Source organism: Manacus candei, unplaced genomic scaffold (genome assembly GCF_025592945.1).
Source record: "Manacus candei isolate 608988 ecotype Guabito, Panama unplaced genomic scaffold, ASM2559294v1 h1tg000017l, whole genome shotgun sequence".
NCBI classification, from domain to species: Eukaryota; Metazoa; Chordata; class Aves; order Passeriformes; family Pipridae; genus Manacus; species Manacus candei.
Window position 1 is genome coordinate 13,511,636 of NW_026138065.1, and position 13,821 is coordinate 13,525,456.

The window sequence follows — 13,821 nt, forward strand, 5'->3', positions numbered from 1 at the left end:
TTTATTTGTGAAATGTAGGTATATTGTCGTCTCTTGACAGTTCTGCTATGTTTTCCTGAAACACTGTGTAAACTAAACCTCCTAAGGAATGACTTACTCACATAAATATTTTTTATTTTATTAATCAGTAATTTCTGACACAAAATGTCAAAAACCCCCTTTTCAGTCCTAGTCAATTTAATGTATAATTATAATAATATTGGTTCTAATTGCTTCTAATTTTCACTCTTGTAAAAGAGTTCACTATCATGTCTCAAAAGTTTCCTTGAAACTGTGTAAATCCTTTCATCTTCCTAGTATAACAATGATATGTCTTCTCTGATGAAGGTCTATTTTTGCTCAGTATCTGTAAAGAAAAAGCATTTTTCCTTCTTCTTACGACATTTTCTGAATCTTTAGTCTCTGCCTTTATCTATACTATTTCTGTTCTCTCTTTTTATTTGCATTAGTTCCAACCTTGCTTCAGTCTCTTGCATGGCACTGGGTTCACCATTCCCCCTTTTTTGTTTCCAAATATTATAAAGGCAAGGAGAGCTTTCATTTTAAAAGACTTGAAATGTGGGTACAAGTAATAAGCATGTTCTAGTCTGTATATTATTTTGGGAAACAGGAACAGGGCTTGAATTCATTTGGAACTGTATTTTTTTAGTTTCTCTAAACTAAACACAGAGACCAGAGCCTTTGTTAATATTGCTTCATTGTTCCCTTATGTTTTCCAGCATGCTTCATTCACAAGGAAAAGTGGGCATCTTTAAGGCAGAACCAGCAGCTGTTTAGAAAAAAAACAAGCAAAGTTTAATCCAGTCAAAGGGCCATTATATAGGTTTAGAAATTGTAATTAAGCACAATTACTAACTCACAAACTTGAGTGCTGGGCAACCATGGTGGGTCATGACAACTGGGGTCAGGACAGCCTCTCACAGAGCAGTATGTATGCAGAAATAAAGCGAAACAATGGTGAACTGGATAAAAATATAGGCTCCTGAAACCCTGATGATAGGCTTGCTCTGCAGCTCTTGTTTTTTTGTTTTGTTGCTCCCATGCCAAGACAGCCACCTAGGAAAGCCAGGAATTAAATGGATATTTCTCTTCTTTAGAGATGTGATGGGAATGATGCTTAAGGACATATTGCCTCAGATTTGTCCATCCTCTTATGTTCCCTCCCTCTCTGTAAAATGATTATGAATCCACTGCTATTCGTACTGACTGCTTTGTCCTCCTGTGTCTTTCCTTGCCTGCAGAAAATCTTGCATGGAGCTTTTGGTACTTGTCCTCATTTTTTTTTTTTTTACTTTGTGCTGGGACTATCAAAACAAAGACTGCCTGCCAAAGTGCTGTCTCTTATTTAGGGGAAGTGTTTATTTTACATGGCTGTAGAAGCTCCTATTGTTCCTTTCAGGTGAGAGAGGCAGTCCTTTCCTCTAAGCCATATTTCACATGGGATAAATCTATGTCCCACAAACAGCAAGAAGGATTTGCCTATGCTGTGTTTTTAATCCAGTCTAATTCAGAGCAGATGGCTCAGAGAGCTGTGCATGTGGCCACTTGCAGTACAAGCCTGACCATCCCCTTGCCAGCACCAGCGTCAGCACCTGCTCCCCCTCAGCCTGGCATTCTTCATCCCCCAGCAGGGGCAGGAGACTCCCCTGCTGTGTCCCCTGCTTGCAGGAGCCCACAGCATCTTTTCACAATCCTACTTCATCTTATTATTTGTAATCATCTGGAGGAGGTTAGTTGATCTTAAACCTTATTTTCTACCTTAAAATCCCATGACCTGGAGGATGTGGAGGACTGCTATCCAGTTAATGGCTTAGCACTCACAGAGGCTGGAGCCCCCAGCCAGGCAAGGAGCTGCAGGTGCAACGTGCGATGCTCATCTGAGAGGTGACCTTGAATTGACAGTGAGAAGCAATGGGTTAACTTGCTATTTTCCTCCTGAAGGATTGGATTAAACACACCCTTGGAGTAGCTGGTGATGGGTTTCCCTAGCAGACCCTGAGAAGGACTGACTGCTCTAGTGGGTCTCTTGAAATCTCTAGTTTCAGTGTCCCATAGCTGGCAGTCAGCTCTGCCAGATACTGTGACAAAGTCAATGGGGTGCAAGTGAAGTGGGCTTTATTCTGAAGGGAGAAAGGGTGTGATTTCCTTCAGACTCAGTCTGACAAACTGGATAGATGGCCTTAAGTTTTCAAAAGTCGTAAGCAAGGCTCATTGCAACACAATCACAAGATATTATCATGCTAAAATAATAAATTTGGCATTTGAATTACCTTTTGGTTTTCAAATTTAGTCAAGCTTTTTGACACACTCAGGAGGGCTAAAAACTTATTTTTTTAATGAAAGCTGACAATCTGTCAGAATAATGTAAGTATAGGACTTCTATGTAAGACGACAAATATAGCAGCATCATGATAAAAATCACTGACATTGGGTCCATTTTTGCCTTGAAGCATACAGAGTGACAGTCCTTAGAATTTTTATGCAAGCAAGAATAGTTGAAGATCCTATCATTATTTATCTAAATGAAACATATAACCCTTTTACAGCAACATTTTCAGCTAGAAATCAGCCCTAATAATGTTGTGGATTCAGAACAGGTACTTATCCTGTTCCCAAGCCATTCAATGTATGTGAATGGCTCATAAAATTAAAATATACTAAGAATTTCAAGGTCAATGCCTGTTTGCAGTAATTAAAGTAGTCACTCTTTTTCTTTTTTTTTTTCTTCTCTACACATGATTCTGCATTTGGTTTTGCATGTCATCTGTCAGTGCTTGAAGATCATGGGGTGATCATGCTCAAAGATAGAAAATTTGAACCTGAAATCAGGCTAGTTTCTGATTTTGGACATGGATTGTTCAATGTAAGGTCATCTATCAAAAAAAAATTTAAGTGTGTTTATGATCTCTGCCTTGGAGGGAAAAAAAAATCCCTTGCTCCAATAGAACAGGAATGCTGACAGTGGTAAAAGACTAAGAATGCAAGACAGGGTTTTAAGTCTCCTATTCGTGTAGCATTGAGGATATGATAAATGAGACCAGGAGACAGATACACATGACAATGAGATGTCTTAAGTGTTAGATAAATACTTCATGGGTCACCTCCTGGATTTGGAGATTTGAAAAGCAATCAGATTCAATAATCTAGATGCTTTTCTAAATCTTATTATTTGTTGTTAGGTGGCCTAGATACCTTTTAGGCTCTCTCTGTTCTAACGAGAATGTGAACATAATGCAGAATTGAAAAAAACGCGAACAAGGTTTGATTAGAGTCCACTCTATTAAGAGTGACTGTTCTTGATTCATGCATCAGGTCCAGCTTTTCACATAGGTCTTAATAGACTGAATTCAGTACTATGGGACCACAAATATGACACAATAACATAGTCATTAATCAAAAAGACAGGGGACAGTTTTCTAGGTAGTAAGAGTTTTGTGCTACTCTGGACAAATAAATCTTGATATTTCTGCATAAATGCTTCATTAAATACAAACTGTAAATGTATATCCTCTGTCACTACCATACTGCATGCTGAGCATGGATCATCACACTGTATTCTCTTTTCTCCATGAGATAGCTGCTCTTATGATGCTGTAGACTGTAGCAGGAAAATTAACTGCATCTTCTGTCCTCTCTACCAGATTCCCCTCCCTTTGGGTAACTGAAATGTCACTGTGTTCAACTGCTGACCCAGCAATGGCAAAAGGACTTTGTGACTAATGTGTTAACAAGAAAACGTATTCAAATTCCCGGAGACTTGGCAAATCCACCTTTCTCTACTCTAGGATTCAATCTCCACTGATGCCCTGGGAGGTAATTTGCAAGTGATTGTGTTGTGCAAATCTGCTGTGTTTCCCTTGATTCGGAGATCAAAGTTGGAAGTACAATTCTTTGGTATTTAATACATAAATCCCTCTTGCTTCAGAAGCATCCACTTAAAAGAATACATTGGCAATGTATATGTATGAGTATGTATACATTTCCCACATGGCAGACAGAATGAAGAGCAGAATATCATGCTAAAAGGTGCATCTGAGAAAAGGATAAACTCAGTAAATAAATATTCAAACTCCATTGCACCAGGTGAGGATGAAATTAGAGATCCAACACTGATGCAATACATTTATTGCTATTGAGTTTCACTCTTTTGCTCCACAGTGTGGAAGGGCAGAAAATCATGGGAAAATCTCATGTAAATCAAGCCTGACACACAAGCATATTCTTGCTCATACCTCTGTAAAATACTCCCTAAAGCTGAAAAGAGTGTGACCTGGATAGGTGCTGATTAGCAGAAGAGCTATTAGGGAGCAGCTGTCCTAAAAGGCATTCCTGATTCTCAAGTCATTCAATTTTAGTTGAATATAGAGGAATTCCCCATTCCCTCCCATCAACATCTTGAATATGTAGTGGGGGGAGCTGAGGTGAGAAGCCGAGCAGAAGCACTACCAAATGCAGGTATCTGATGATGTGGTAACTTGTATGTATGAGATGTGAAGGTGAGGATACCTATGCAAAGTGCCACTGCTGCACCCACGAGTCAATAAACTCACTTCTCCTGCCCCATCTTGCCATATTCTCATTTTCCTGTCTCGTATTGATCTGATTCACACTGGTCTTGTAGCAAAATCATACATCCTGATCCCTGAAACTTTTTAGGCGCTCAGTCATCATAGAAATGAAGAAGGAAAACATACCTAAAGGGGCAGCGTCTAAAGTTCTTGTCTCATTTAAAAAGAGGCATCCACTGGGAGGGAATGAAGTGTGATGAATATGGTCCCTGACATTTAGTGGGGAAGGATTAGTGTGATCAGCACTAGAGATCGACAGCTGTTAGGGCAGTGTGTTCACATTCAACCTAGGACACTGTCTCCTTTTGTAACCTGGGTCATTTTACTTTGGTGAGAAAAATGAAAATTCCATGGAAATACTTTAACAGTCTGTCCCTGAAGTCTGGCAGAATTATAATATAGATGTGTGTATATATGTATTTATATACATACATATGAATGAACACACAGTTCTATTTCATAGAATCAAAGAATCTTTCAGGTTGAAATGGACCTTAAAGATCATCTTGTTGCAACCCCACTGCAAACAGCAGGCATACTTTCCATGAGACTAGGTTGCACAGAACCCATCCAACCTGGCCTTGAACACTTCCAGGGATGGGGCATTCACAGCTGCCCTGGGCAACCTCTTTCAGTGCCTCAACACCCTCACTGTAAAGAATTTTTTAGTTGTGGCTTATTTTCCTGGCATTTCCAAATTTTCTGTATATTTTTGTAGACTTAGAAGGAAAACAAAACCCTGCACGTATGTTTTTTATTTCACACCAAACCTACAAAAAGGGTATCCTAAAAGGAAAGGGGTGGTTTGAAATCTCCCTTGGAAATAATAGAATACTTCACTGACAGTATGTGGATCAATACAGACCAGTGTGGTGTCTGAGCTTTCAGTTTCAGACAGAGAATGTATAGTCTTATGAACATATCTACCTAGAGGAAAGAAGAAAAGTAAGTTGAAACAGAAAATTTGTATGTGTGTGAAAGAAAAGGGGAGAGAGATCAATGAAGAGGCAAGGACATGATTTATTTCTGTCAGTTTTTACTGTAAGTTTGAGGAAATCAGCTGGACCCTTCCTGTTGCTGCCAGTGGTCAGAGGACCATGTGTAAATGCATTCTTTAGACAGCTTCAGAACTGAGCAATGGTCAGACAGGAATGGAGATGCTGGTGCTGTCTACTTTTGCCTTGGTGCCTGAGATTTATATACTGTCAGCCACTGACTCTTTGATGTGCTGAATGGATATCATATATGAAGACTATTGAAGAAACATATTTTTGTAGAAGTTCAAAATCTTGTGTCATGTAGAGGACTGCAAAAAGACCAAGCCCCCATATATGGAGAAATTTCCACGTGTTCTCCAGGGTTTTCTGCCAAGCTCAGTACTGCCAGGCTGTTGACACCCTGATGTTATGGGGGCAGGGACCTAAAAGAATCAAAGAGAACTGTAAGAAATGCAAATTATCTCCCAGAAATCTGGGTGACCTCTTCCTTCTGAGAACAGCAAAGAGTCCTAATGAAATTTGTGGAGTTTGAATTCACTCTAAAAGCTCCCATTTGAGTCATATTTCTCTAAGTGTTGTAGGCTGTCTGCAGCTTAAGAGAACTCAAAACTTTTTGAATAGGACACCATGTCAATATACATCTAGTGATTTGGTTTTTGTTGGCTCACTGGAGAAAATGAGTTTTTCTAGGTCAGCAATTTTATTGAGGCACCCCAGGCCAGATTCTTCAGTTTGAATAAATTGACAGAAGTGTCCTTGAGATTATACCCATATATACAAATGGAGAAGTGGCCCTGATTCCTCTAGCATTTCTTCACAATATTTTAAGAGAACTCTGCATTTGAGGGAGAGGGCAATACAGCCAGAAAAAAAGTGAGAATGAAGTAAAACTTAAATACGGACTAATTTGGATGTTTTTATAAAGTCTTGCAGACTTCTCTCCACAAACCATTAAGTCCTAATTGCCACACTAATGTTATTTTATATTTTAAGTGCAGTTCCTGAGTCCTGGTATTATGGCACCCAGTGGAATTAAAGCAGGCACTTCGCTTTACCACCTTCTCTGCTGTAACCTTTTCAATCCGTGATTATTATTCTGTCAACGCACACTTGTTCATTATTACTTAAAGGTGTTGTCTCTTCCACCAGGACGTGTAAATTAGGGCCATAACTAACCTGGTTCAGTGCTGAAGCAAGCGCCTTTCTTCTGACACGCCATGAATTAAGGGCTTCTTTCCTCCCAGCGGAAGGAGCCTCTCTCCTTCACTCCTAATAAGGGCAATGCTGAGGTGGATTTAAAAGGCTCTTTTCTGTTAAAGGGGTTTGATCTGTGATAATCCCCTATAATCTGGATACTAGGAGCAAACTGAGTATTAGGTCTGGATTGCAAATCCACTCTCAGCCTTTTTAAAAATAATTTATTTATTTCAAAACTCATTTGAGTACCTTACTTTCTTTTTCCCTTCCATCAGGGACTTCAAGAAAGTGCCTTTCAAATTAGGATACAAATTTCATTAATTATTATTAGTTAATCCCAGTTCTGGCAAATACTTCTCCAAGAGTTTTACAAACCTTTCAGAAATTATACAGTCTTGGGTTGGAAACTTCAAGAGTTTCACAAACCTTTCAAGAGTTCCTTCAAGAGTTTCACAAACCTTTCAGAAATTATACAGTCTTGGGTTGCAAACTGCATGCTATAAGTCTATGTCAGCCTCACAGATGACTTTCTTACTTTGACTGTATATGGAGTAGATGCTGCACAGTTCAGAAAACATCATAATTTCCATTTTTACTCACCATAAAGCTCTTAGACTTATATTTTCCAAACAAATAATCTAATGAATTTGATCTGTCTCATTTCTGTTGTGTTTTCATTTGTGAATTGTTTCTGATCATGCCTAATGCTAGCAAATCTTAGTCTCATTTTCATATATTTTTGCAGAAGGACACTTTATTTTAGGATTTGTGGTTATATTGCTAATTTTAACCGCTACATTCCCTATACAGCTATTTGTGGTGAATGTTATTACTTCTAGTCCCTTGCTGGACAAGGATAAATTCTTCTGTGGTCAAGTAATGAAGAGGACATGATGAACAGCACATAACGAATGGAGAATGCCTATACTCATGCCTGTACATTAATACAGACAGTGGTAGAAGGACCATTCCCCACGCAGTCATATCAATGAAAAATAAATGACATATTTATTAATTGAAGATAACATGGGATGAGCAAACAACCCACATTTTGACTCTGATTGGGTTTTCACCAGCAGAGGTTGTACAGAGAACATCATTCCCTCATCAACTGCTTTGTATCAAGCAAAAAATTACGGGACAAAACATCCAAGGGAGACTCTTATAATTGTGGGAAAAGACTATCCCCCAGCTCTTTTGGGAAGGGCTGCCAAACAAATCCTGCTGTGTGAGATGACAGAAAAGGAGATAAAAGTTTAAACTTGTAGCACTGCTATAATTTATGCAGGTCTCTAGCACTGGTTAGCTTATACTGGGGTCTGTGAGGGAGATTAGGACCAGAAGAATTCAGACCCACCTCTGTTCAGAATTTTGGCATTGATGTTTTATGCAGAAAGCATATGTAAATATTTCTGTCATTATTTTATATTTAGCTCTAATTTTCCAACTAAAGTTTGTGCTTGGGATATAAATTCTTATAAGAGTGGATATTTACTCTAGGTTGATTTGGGGAGATATGTGGTATAAAGCACAGGACTTCATTTTGAACAGCAGTATGGCCCATCTATATATACCACAAGTAGTATGGATAATGAGAACATGCCACACTGCATTCTATATTTATGGGAATGAAGTTATGCAGATATATAAAATAAATATATACATTAATCATCTTATTAAACATATAGAGCAGATACTCAGAAATACTCAGGAGAGGATAAGGCACCTGAAGGGTAGGAAATCCTCTCCTCACTAAAATGAGATCCAGGTCACCTGTCCTAGAGGTTAATTCTGAAACTCTTCACCTGGTATCATCCATATTAATGCCAGATACAATTTAAATATAGTGACATTAATAACAAATCTAACATACCTGACACAGTAATGCCTTTTAACTGTTTGAAAACTGGGTCACCAGTTTGATATTCCTAAGGGCTATGCTTCATATCCTGCTGGAACAATGACAAACCAATGGGTCTGTTTGGTCAGTGTATTTATGGTCAATTAATGTTTGTTTTGTGATTGTTCTGAAGAAATCACCCTGAAATAGCCACCCCCAAAACACTAATCGGGAATGAAAAGGTATCAAGGTCCCCAGTATTGAACTGTGTTCCTGTACCTACTGAGAGAATATTGAGGGTGATGACAGATACCTCTTGGGAAATTTAGGTCCTCAGTGAGGTGATGAAGTAATGAAGGATCTCAGTTCATCTAGTTGTCTTGTTACACTGAATAATTCAAACAACTGTAATTGCAATCATCAGTCACTGCAGTCAGCAGCAAAGTTGCAGCAGAATAACTGAGAAAAGAGTATGGTCAGGAAGCAAATTAGCCATGTCAATTCTCCTGTGGTATGCAATTGCTTCCAAGAACTAACTGGAGTGACGTGTATGGTAGATAAAATATTCTTTTGTCTGAAATCAAATGATAAATCAGTAAAGAAAAGGAACAGAGGAGGAACGAAACCTCATGGGAGGCTGGAGAGGTGGGAGAGACAGAGGTGATGGGTTCCAGAAGGCCAGTCTAGAGATGTATGTTCCTTCCCTCTCAAACTCAAGCTGCTACAGGCTGATCTAGGTGGCAGAAACAGGGTCCTCCTTCTGGACTGAGGTCTTGGAGAGATCTGTAACCCAAATTCCCAAAGGAAATGTTCCTTAACCTCATTCAGGATTGTGCTTGGTAGTCTCTGTGAAGGAAATCCAACCTGGGGGGTTTGCCCCTCAGAGTCTGGGTGGCCAAGGCTGGCAGTAACACAGTGATTTGGGCACTCAGCAGGTGCAGATACCTGTAGCCCAGAAGCTGCAGCCAAAACTGTATTGGTCTCATCTGTATTCATCACTTCTAACCAGTGCTGACCAGTAGTCAACATTCAGCATATTATGTGCAGCTATATTTCAATCATTTGAATCTGTGTAGTCGTTTTGGATGTGTTTGTGTAGCGTCACAACCATATAGCAAGCTGAGGCTCTCTGGCAGCTGTTAAAAGCATTTGTACAAATGGCCCCAGGCCTTTTTGCATTTTTATGCACCTACTGAGCTTAGCACTGGCCTCCCAACTTAACTTTAAAGGCCCATGATCCCACCCCACTGAGGTTTGTTCAGTAGAAAACCATCATTTATGGCCTTGTGTTAAACAAGGGGGAAAAAAAAGACAACAATTTATACTGACCTTAAATTTTGGAACGTCAGTTTCTTAGGATCAAATTGGTGTTATATTGAGTGTTTCTTATCTCATTTCCAAATATCATTGCACATAGCATGCAATGGTCTCTTAGATCATGAATATTTTTCTATACAAATTTTGTATTATATCATATCCAGAGGCATATCTGAAAGCATGAACAAATATCTTACCTTTTTTCTCAAAACCATGCGAGAAAGTCACTATTTGAGGTAGTGGGTTTTTTGTTTGTTTGTTTGTTGCATTATGGCACAGAGTTTCATGTTTGATAAAGTAGTTATGGGTTTTAATGTGGTTGCTGTTGCTGTGCACTTTGGTCTGTGTTTAGCTACAGTGAGGCACACAGGAGGCGCACTCTGGTCTTTTTGCAAATGAGAAATGCTCTCATCATCTCTGCAAATACTCATCTGTCCATTTCTAAGTGCCTCAGGCAACCCAGTCTCAGATGGCAAGGACTGTTTTTTTTTTTAAAGTCAGGCTTGACAGACTCAGAGACAGGAACTCCAAAACAAGAGGAGTCATTCAGAGCTTGTTTTTTCATTTTTGTGACAGTTTTAGATTTATGTTCTGTTTTAATTGTTGAGAGGTGAATTTTGGAAGAAATTCTTTGCTTCCTTATGGAGAATGGGATAAGGACTTCCAGCCCACCAGGCTTTGGGACAGAGCTCTCTGAAGTTTTCCTAAAGGTGCTTTCTCTGAAATAACTAGTATTGAACACTGTCACAGGATACTAGGATAAGCACAGTTTACTGGACTAGCCAGTTCTAACCTGTTCCTATATCACCAAGGAATCACGGCTCCCATCTGTGCCGTGACCTGTGTGGTGATCCTCTCCTGGGAATCCTGCTTCACCAGCTTTTGTGCATGACACCAGTTCCACTGATGACCAGCATGCAACTCTCTGCTGCAGCAACACTTGGATCACATCTGTCCAACAAGAGCCATTTTTCTGTTTATGGCACATCAGAACTATGAGCCTAATTATTTTAAGTTTCACATCTCTGAGTCATGTTCAAAGGAAGGAAGATTAACACATCCACTCTTTGGATTTTTGTTGTAGTCTTAGTAAGTCTCAGGGTATAAAGCCTTGCTTTTGCCTTCTCGGATCCTACATTTCATGCTGGTGCACCAGTAACATTGTCCAAGAGGAACAACTTCCCTGGAACAGCAGTTTCTTTTTCCTGTTGAGACACCCATCTTCAAATCAGAAACGGTACAGGCGGTATTTAACATCTCAGTATTAAAATATTCCTCCATTGTTCATTGCAGAGGAGTATTAATATTTTTAAAATAGAGTAGTCACACACAAGAAATCTAAAAAGTGTCATGAAAGATATTGATTCAATTTCTCATTGCATGAGAAGTATTATGAGCAAACATTAGCCATAAGTTGATGCCCACCTCTGTAACAGTACAAGTAACTAATGGAGCATTTTCCTCTCCTATTTACAAACTAAGATCTATGGATTTTTAAAGTAAGGATTTATTTTCTCCTAATACAGGCCATTGATTTTCAATGTTTCTCTTTCCCACCAGTGTCTCTAGCCTTGTGTCCGGGCTCCACATATGACTGAGTATAACAATCTAACTAACCAATTAATGCACAACATTGTCAGCACATTTAAGATCACAAACAGGGGCAGTGAATGCAGAACAGCTCCCTATGGCTGCTTGTACCCCTGCAAAACACAAGCCCTCGTTGACAGGAGACTTATCTACAGCATGTGATGGGAACATCAGCTGGATAAATGCCCTAACGTAGGAGTTGAACCTTCCCTGTGGTCATAGGAAATGAATGAATTCTTTCACCTCCAATTAAGTTCATTTGAAGCACTGATCTCTCCCACCTGGGATGAGATAAAGATTATCAACTAACCAGCTTCTTATAAAGAGGAAATTTCTGTTCTCCCTCCCTTCCTCCCAACAGTACTTCATAAAAAATGTAAATGTTCCTTTATTACCAAACTAGGAAATCTGTACACCATAAACCATTCATATAAAGAGCACAGTATGTACATGTGTGCATGTGAACATATATGCATGAATAAAAATGCATACACTTGCTGATATATCTGTATCTGGGTATATATTTATATCTCTGACATTTGCCATCTGTTGAGAGTGTAATATCGGGAATAAGCATCTGGCACTGTTTTGTATAGTAGAACCTTTTGACAGCTGCTAAGGAATGCTGTACCTTTGGGGATTAAGGAGTAATTAATTAGAGCAAGGAAAACATACTGTAGAACATAAAATTTCTATATAGAAAGCAAGGTTTTCCAGGTACTCTTTGATTTGGTTTTTATCTGGCCTACAGCCTAAACCCAAATCTAATGTTTTTGGAGGGATCCATTCATCATGTTCAGGGAAATTTAAAGGTGAAACATGCAAGATGTTAATAATGTCTCTTGATAATTCCACATGCAGACTATTACTACACATCCAGAATTACCCAAGTATTAAATTACAAACACTGAACACAGAGAGTTACTCGGAAAAGGTTCCAGAGAAATAGGCTGCAAGAGGTAGAAAGATGTACTGAGTGCACATATGGTGTACTGTGGGTTACCCAGGGGTTAATGGGTGCAAAGTATTGCAAACAGATGTGACATTCAAGCTGTTCAAAGACTAAAATATTTTCTTGATTATCAGGTGGAATTATTCGTTGCCCTCCAGGTTAGAAAGTGCTTAAATTGTTGCTGCATTTATTGTACTCACTCAGAAATCTCCAAGGCCTCTTTTTGGTTATCTGTCTTTGCAACCCTTTGCTGGGTGAAGAGTGAGGAGTGAAACAAGCAGAGTCTTCTGGAATATTATTTTCTTCTGTTTCCAGAGCAGATCAACTCCGTGGTCTTGGATATAAACAAGTTTAGCAGAGGAAAATATACCACCTTTTTCATCTTGCATCATGCAGGGCCCAGGTACCTCTCTCTCCTTTGTTATGCATTGCTTTACAAGTGTATTAATCCAAATTGTAACCAAGTAGAGGGTGTAGTTTGAAGACATATAGAAGGGGTTATCTTCCTTTACGAAAGTTTGCTATTCTCTAGAGCTGCCAAACTCAGAGAGGACATTTGAAACCCAAAATCACAGAATATGCTGAGTTGGAGGGGAACCATAAGGATTATAGAGTCCAACCCTTAGCCCTGCACAGGACATAATTTCTATTCATGAGAACTTTTAGGATATAAATGTAAGGAAATAGTATGGGCTGCTTTCCTACTCATAAATACACCCCACCCCCCCCTTTTATTTTCATTTCATAAACCATTTGGTTCCTAGTAGACATCAAATGAAATCCCTATAATCACTACTTTCAGAAATTTCCATTTCATCATCTTGTTTAATATTCTCTGGGATGATATTTTGGGAATTTGAGTTGGGTTTTTTATCAGAACTGTGTGCAGAATTTCACAGTGGTATAATATCATGTTCTTTCAAGTCAGTGGCATATATTTTTAGGAAAAAAGCTAGTTTCACAATTAGGAAACAGGTCAAAAAACTAAATTACAGGGGTTACATATGCATATGCAAATGTCTTTAATTACTCCCATGGGCTTTACTTTAAATTCTCTAATACCTTTAATTTCTGACGCTTCTCTTTTCAGAAGCCTCTTGTTGATCTCTGTTGTTTTCCTTACTATCTGCTCTACCTGACGCTTGCCCTGAAAGCACAGTTGGTGCAGCCGCACATCACACTACCACATATTAACCTGCGAGACACTGTATAAATTTCTCGGTGTAGGTTTCTGAGATAAGAGGACTAGGCCATTGGAGCCAGCTCAGCTTCTCAATGATGTGTGAAAATATTTATTACATCCAGATAAGTGGGTATCTATATATCATTTCACCAGCCACTGATGTGCAGTTCGCTTAG